Raw genomic sequence first — 7660 nt, forward strand, 5'->3', positions numbered from 1 at the left:
TGCTTTTTTGCATCTGGCCCTCGCCCTAAAGAGGGACTAAACTATTTTACTATAACTATGACTAGGAAAAAAAAAGGTTACATAAAAACATTAATGGTAGAACATATAAGTTTATGTACATGAAGCGCATTATGTGGAAGCATTGTAGATCATAAGGTAGTGTTCAAAATTGGGTGTAAAGCAATGAAGATAAACGGAAAGTAACCCAACAATACATTAGCTCAGCAAAACAATGTATTACAGAGCCAAATCTTCGTGATTTTGTCACAATAAACCATAATTCCGATAATGAACAACTGTATACAAAGAAAACATACCAATCAAGTTTATTTGTTCATAGAGTTCATTAAATGGAAAGAATATTTGGTTCTAAAAGAATCTGTGTTGGTGGATTGCCGCAGGGCGTCCGGAAGAGCGTTCCAGAGGCTGCTTCCTGAATAAACAAGACTTGATTTAAATAGGTCTATCCTAGGAAGAGGAGTGTTTAGTTTTATAAAGTGGTGCGAATTCTTCAAAGAGAACTTTGAGCAAATGGTTTCGGGTGCATTTTCTGTCATAATTTTATGCATCATTATTCCTTTGTTGTAATTCCTTTAGAGAGAGAGATAGAGAGAGGGAGAGAGAAAGGGAGAGAGAGAGAGAGAGAGAGAGAGAGAGAGAGAGAGAGAGAGAGAGAGAGAGAGAGAGAGAGAGAGAGAGAGACAGACAGACAGACATACAGAGAGAGAGAGAGAGAGAGAGAGAGAGAATCGCCGATTTATCGCATGTCAAAGAGAACAAAAACCTTTACGTGACCGTACATGCGCACACACATACACGCACGCACACACACATGCGCGCAAAGAGGCGAACAAGACACTCACGCACACAAACACACTGGAAAACACACGCACATACCCACACACCCATACACACTGGCAAACAAGACACACAGGCAAACAACACACGCACATACCCACACATATATACTTCCTTACACAGGGCTAAAACGCTTCGCATAATATAAACAAACACACAGTCCGTTGGATAATATCACGGTATGATATGACAACCAATTTCAAATCTGTATCTCTAGGAATAGCGCATGAAATACTCAGGTGCGAAAGGTAGGATAAAAATAATGACTCCGTCACATGGGTGGGAGCCAAAAATGTTGCCAGGACTGAACATTTTAGAAGGCCGGGTTCCAGGGGCCGCCAAGGCTCCTGCGGGGTGCACAGCGTAGCCTACAAGATCTTTGTGCAGGGCTGGGGGGGTCTAGGGGGGCAGCGCCCCCCAGCCAAAAATGAATGTTAGCATTTTAGGGAGGGTTTAGGTGGCCTCTCCTGACTTTAAATTTTTAGAACAAACAAGCTATTTGGAGATGCATAATATATACGTCTTGTAAACTTGAAGGTTTTTGTAACTGACCAGCTGAAAATTAATTTTAGCATTTCACGAGGGGGCTATTTGAGCCTCTGCTGGCTTTAAAACTGATAACAGCAAACAAACAACAAATGAGGGGGGGGGGGGGGGGGGGAGGGAGGGGGGAGAGAATGCCGCACAAAATCAAGAACCTCTATACTTGAAGATGTTTGGTTGTATCACTCTTGCTAGGGGGTCTACAAAAACCGAGTGGTAAACACATTCAAGAGTTTTGTTTAGAAGCCCCTATACAGTAAAGGGAAAACCAGTGCCTGGGAGAGGGATTTTGCAGCAAGCGAGAGTGAAGATAAACGGAGGGAACATTTTTCTCTGCGCGCGAGCCAGCAAGCAGGATGTCCCAGGACTGTATAAGCTTAAACAAAATCTTAAAATTGGAGATGCACAAAAGTAAAAAATCTTGTTAACTTAAAGGTATTTGTAACTAACCAGCTGAAAGTGAATTTTTAGCAATTCACGAGTTGCTATTTGAGCCTCTCCTGGCATTAAACCTGAAAACAGCACACCCTTTTTACATTTAGTCAAGTTATGACTAAATGTTTTAACATAGAGGGGGGAATCGAGACGAGGGTCGTGGTGTATGTGTGTGTGTGTGTATGTGTGTGTGTGTGTGTGTGTGTGCGTGCGTGCGTGTAGAGCGATTCAGACCAAACTACTGGACCGATCTTTATGAAATTTGACATGAGAGTTTCTGGGTATGATATCCTCAGACGTTTTTTTCATTTTTTTGATAAATGTCTTTGATGACGTTATATCCTGCTTATCGTGAAAGTTGAGGCGGCACTGTCACGCCCTCATTTTTCAACCAAATTGGTTGAAATTTTGGTCGGGTAATGTTCGACGAAGCCCGTACTTCGGTATTGCATTTCAGCGTGGTGGCTTAAAAATTAATTAATGACTTTGGTCATTAAAAATCTGAAAATTGTAAAAAAAATATGTTTTTTATAAAACGATCCAAATTTACGTTTATCTTATTCTCCATCATTTGCTGATTCCAAAAACATATAAATATGTTATATTCGGATTAAAAACAAGCTCTGAAAATTAAATATATAAAAATTATTATCAAAATTAAATTTTCGAAATCAATTTAAAAACACTTTCATCTTATTCCTTGTCGGTTCCTGATTCCAAAAACATATAGATATGATATGTTTGGATTAAAAACACGCTCAGAAAGTTAAAACGAAGAGATGTACAGAAAAGCGTGCTATCCTTCCCAGCGCAACTACTACCCCGCTCTTCTTATCAATTTCACTGCCTATGCCGTGAGCGGTGGACTGACGATGCTACGAGTATACGGTCTTGCTGAAAAATGGCATTGCGTTCAGTTTCATTCTGTGAGTTCGACAGCTACTTGACTAAATGTTGTATTTTCGCCTTACGCGACTTGTTACATTAGGTCAAGTTTTGACTAAATGTTTTAACGTAGAGGGGGGAATCGAGACGAGGGTCGTGGTGTATATGTGCGTGTGTGTGTGTGTCTTTGTGTGTGTGTGTGTAGAGCGATTCAGACTAAACTACTGGACCGATCTTTATGAAATTTGACATGAGAGTTCCTGGGTATGAAATCCCCGAAAAAATTTTTCATTTTTTTGATAAATGTCTTTGATGACGTCATATCCGGCTTTTCGTGAAAGTTGAGGCGGCACTGTCACGCCCTCATTTTTCAACCAAATTGGTTGAAATTTTGGTCAAGTAATCTTCGACGAAGCCCGGACTTCGGTATTGCATTTCAGCTTGGTGGCTTAAAAATTAATTAATGACTTTGGTCATTAAAAATCTGAAAATTGTAAAAAAAAAATAAAAAAAAATAAAACGATCCAAATTTACGTTCATCTTATTCTCCATCATTTTCGGATTCCAAAAACATATAAATATGTTATATTTGGATTAAAAACAAGCTCTGAAAATTAAATAAAATTAAATATATAAAAATTATTATCAAAATTAAATTGTCGAAATCAATTCAGTAAAAACACTTTCATCTTATTCTTTGTCGGTTCCTGATTCCAAAAACATATAGAGATGATATGTTTCGATTAAAAACACGCTCAGAAAATTAAAACAAAGAGAGGTACAGAAAAGCGTGCTATCCTTCTTAGCGCAACTACTACCCCGCTCTTCTTGTCAATTTCACTGCCTTTGCCATGAGTGGTGGACTGACGATGCTACGAGTATAGGTCTTGCTGAAAAATGGCATTGCGTTCAGTTTCATTCTGTGAGTTCGACAGCTACTTGACTAAATGTTGTATTTTCGCCTTACGCGACTTGTTACATTTAGTCAAGTTTTGACTAAATGTTTTAACATAGAGGGGGGAATCGAGACGAGGGTCGTGGTGTATGTGTGTCTGTCTGTCTGTCTGTGTGTGTGTGTGTGTAGAGCGATTCAGACTAAACTACTGGACCGATCTTTATGAAATTTGACATGAGAGTTCCTGGGTATGATATCCTCAGACGTTTTTTTCATTTTTTTGATAAAAGTCTTTGATGACGTCATATCCGGCTTTTCGTGAAAGTTGAGGCGGCACTGTCACGCCCTCATTTTTCAACCAAATTGGTTGAAATTTTGGTCAAGTAATCTCCGACGAAGCCCGGACTTCGGTATTGCATTTCAGCTTGGTGGCTTAAAAATTAATTAATGACTTTGGTCATTAAACATCTGAAAATTGTAAAACAATTATTTTTTATAAAACGATCCAAATTTACGTTCATCTTATTCTCCATCATTTGCTGATTCCAAAAACATATAAATATGTTATATTTGGATTAAAAACAAGCTCTGAAAATTAAAAATATAAAAATTATGATCAAAATTAAATTTATACTTGGCGCTTACAAGGTACTTTACGGTACTTACAACTACCTTATTTTATTTTAACAGTATGGCGGCTCAGGTTATAACAACAACTGCGGCAGCGGAAAAAAAGGGACGCGGCGGAGAAGATGAGTCGGAAGATGCCCGCTCCGGCCCCAGTAATAACAACAACAACAACAGCGGCCGCACGGTGACACCAACAAGGATTCTTCTTCTTCTTCGTCGTTCACTAGACTTTATCATTTTGTGATTTGCGTGATGCAGCGCTTTTTGGCACCCAGGGGGTTCCGCATCTCCGACTTCGGCCATGGACGTTGGTCAGGGGTCCCTCCCCTAGACCAATTGCCTTCCTGGGCTGTTGAGCTTGGTCTGCCCGTGGTTCTATTTCGGAGTTTTCCTTCTCCTAGACTGGTTACCTGCCAGGGTTGACGAGTCCAGTCTACCCGTTTGGAGGTTGCTGAGATGACCGCTTGTGTCCTTGGGCCTCTGTGCCGTCACACCGGTACTGTCCAGCACACCTCCGTCTTCACCAGAGCCCCGTTAGCCAGCAACCAACCTGGCCGCCAAGGGAGAGCCCTACCAGTATACTTCTCACAATGAAAAATCACCCCCATGTTTTAGGGACAGTGAGATTTCAGCGATTTTCTTCCGACAGCATAGCTTGGTTCTGTTTCACCACCATACCACGATGAGGAGGGGATGGTCTTTATAGCTTGGTTCTGTTTCACCACCATACCACGATGAGGAGGGGATGGTCTTTATAGCTTGGTTCTGTTTCACCACCATACCACGATGAGGAGGGGATGGTCTTTATAGCTTGGTTCTGTTTCACCACCATACCACGATGAGGAGGGGATGGTCTTTATAGCTTGGTTCTGTTTCACCACCATACCACGATGAGGAGGGGATGGTCTTTATAGCTTGGTTCTGTTTCACCACCATACCACGATGAGGAGGGGATGGTCTTTATAGCTTGGTTCTGTTTCACCACCATACCACGATGAGGAGGGGATGGTCTTTATAGCTTGGTTCTGTTTCACCACCATACCACGATGAGGAGGGGATGGTCTTTATGGTGGACACCAACAAGGATGATGATGACGACTACTACCACCGATGATGATGATGATGATCATCGCGGCAGAACTAGAAGTAGTAAGAGGAGAAATAAAACATCTTCTGCTGCGGAGACGATGACGACCACCGACGGCGGTGATGGCAACAGCGGTAGTGGTACAACAATAAGGGGTCGAAAGCGGAAATATCATCGGGACGATTACATCCAGAAAGAACCAGATTCTGACTACGGTTCTAAGAGCAACGGCGATGATGATAATGATGAGCTGAGCCATGATGATCAATACGAGCAACAACAACAGCCTAGTGTTGCTGCTGCGTGACGAGATTGAGATCGATTGTGAAGATGATGGAGAGAAAGAAGAAAAAATGAAAGAGGAAGAAGGAGAAAAGGTAGAAGAAGACGACTGCAGTAGAGCCACCACCAAAGGCCACCGCGGTGGCCCCTACGTGGCGGTGGGGACCGGTAGTGGCGATGGAGGAGGATGATGATGATGACAAAAATAATTCTGAACAGCAAAAACTGCAAAAACAACAACAGCAGCAGGAGAAGGACGACAGCAACGACGAGGACTCTGCCGTCGCCACCACCATGCAGTTTCCGTATGGCGGAAGCGGGGATATTGATGAACGGGAAGAAGAAGAAAGGATGTCAGCACCATCGACGTCGTATATGGACGCCGAAACGCTTCAAGGTCTCAAACGTACTCTCGCTCGTATTGACGCGGTCACCGCTCGTTCTGCTGCGCCTAGTAGTAGTATTATTATGGCACCACCCCCGGACACCAACAACAACGACGAAGATTATGAGTATATCAGCAGTAGTGGTAGTAGCGAAGACGATTGCTACTATCAGGACCTAGTAGTAGAGTACAAGCAGGCTACATCCGCCGCCGCTGAGCCGAAGCCCGCCAACGCCGCCGCCGCTGCAGCTGATGAGCCGGAGCCCGCCAACGCCAACACCACTACCACCAACACCACAACAACAATGGATATGATGGATTAATAACCCCCGTTCAAGATCGGTGGTGGTGGTGGAAAACAGACGAGACGTCTAGTTTATGTCGTTGTTGTTGTAGTATTTTTTATTATTATAATATCGTACACACCGGCGGGAAAAAAAGAAAAAAAACCGGCAGGGTGGAGGAAGAGGAGAGAGGAGGGTGGTGGCAGAGACTATAGAGTATACAGTCTCTGTGTACTCTACAGTCTCTGGTGGTGGTCACTGACGTGACAAGTCACAAGACATTAAACAAGTCAAAAGGCTGCCCCGGCCGAAAAAAAATTGGGAGATATAAAAACATTTCACTGGTGGTGGAAGAAGCAGTGCCGTGCCTTTCATTTTTTTTTTTAATGCTCATTCGATTGCCGCGCCTGCACGCTGAAGGGGTTTACAAGGCATAATAATATGTTGGATCTGCGCCCTCTTTTGTTGTTGTCGTTGGATATTGTACGTATAATAGGATATAATAAGTGTGTTGAGTGTACAGGGTTCGTACAGGTCATGGAAAACCTGGAAAGTCATGGAATTTGATTTTTAATTTTCCAGGCCTGGAAAGTCATGGAATTTCAATTCAAGTCATGGAAAGTCATGGAATTTAAGAAAAATAAGAAAGAAAAAAAATTAACCTTTAGCACGCCAGCGGCTATTTTCGTCGCCCAGCCATTCCCCCCCTTCCCCCCCTCCCCCCCCTTTGCCAGCCAGGAGCGATTTGCGTCGCCAGCACAAGGCTTGTTCGTATGACCAACTTCTCGTTCGTATTTGCATACGAGAATAACGGTATTTTTAACGGCACTTGAGCCAAAGCGAGGCTCACTTCCTTCTGTTATCTCTCTTTTGTTTGTGTGTGTGTGTGCGTATGAAAGAAATCATATGCTGGATATTGAATTCTCTTTCTGCCTCCTTTCGTTCTCTCCGCTCCTTTCCTTTCTATGTGTGTGTGTGTGTGTGTCCCAGGAGGGTAGCGCAGGTCGCCGAACCCACACAAATACATACGCGGCCGCAGTGAAAAACACACACACACACACACACATACACCATACAAAGGGAAGCAACCGCTAACAGATTTTCCGACAACGTTTGTAGAACTTGTTTTGTATTTTCCAATGTTATTTTTGGTTCTATAATTTGTATGCACGTTTTCGCACGAAGAGAGTAGTGGTGTTGTTTGTTTGTGGTTTTTTTAATTTTTTTTACGCAGAGTCTGTGTGTGTGTCCCAGGAGAGTAGCGCAGGTCGCCAAACCCACACATATACATACGCGGCCGCAGTGAAAAATACACACACACACACACACCATACAAAGGGAAGCAACCGCTACTAAAGAGAGACAGATTTTCCGAC

The sequence above is a fragment of the Littorina saxatilis genome, linkage group LG4, assembly GCF_037325665.1.
Source record: "Littorina saxatilis isolate snail1 linkage group LG4, US_GU_Lsax_2.0, whole genome shotgun sequence".
NCBI lineage: Eukaryota > Metazoa > Mollusca > Gastropoda > Littorinimorpha > Littorinidae > Littorina > Littorina saxatilis.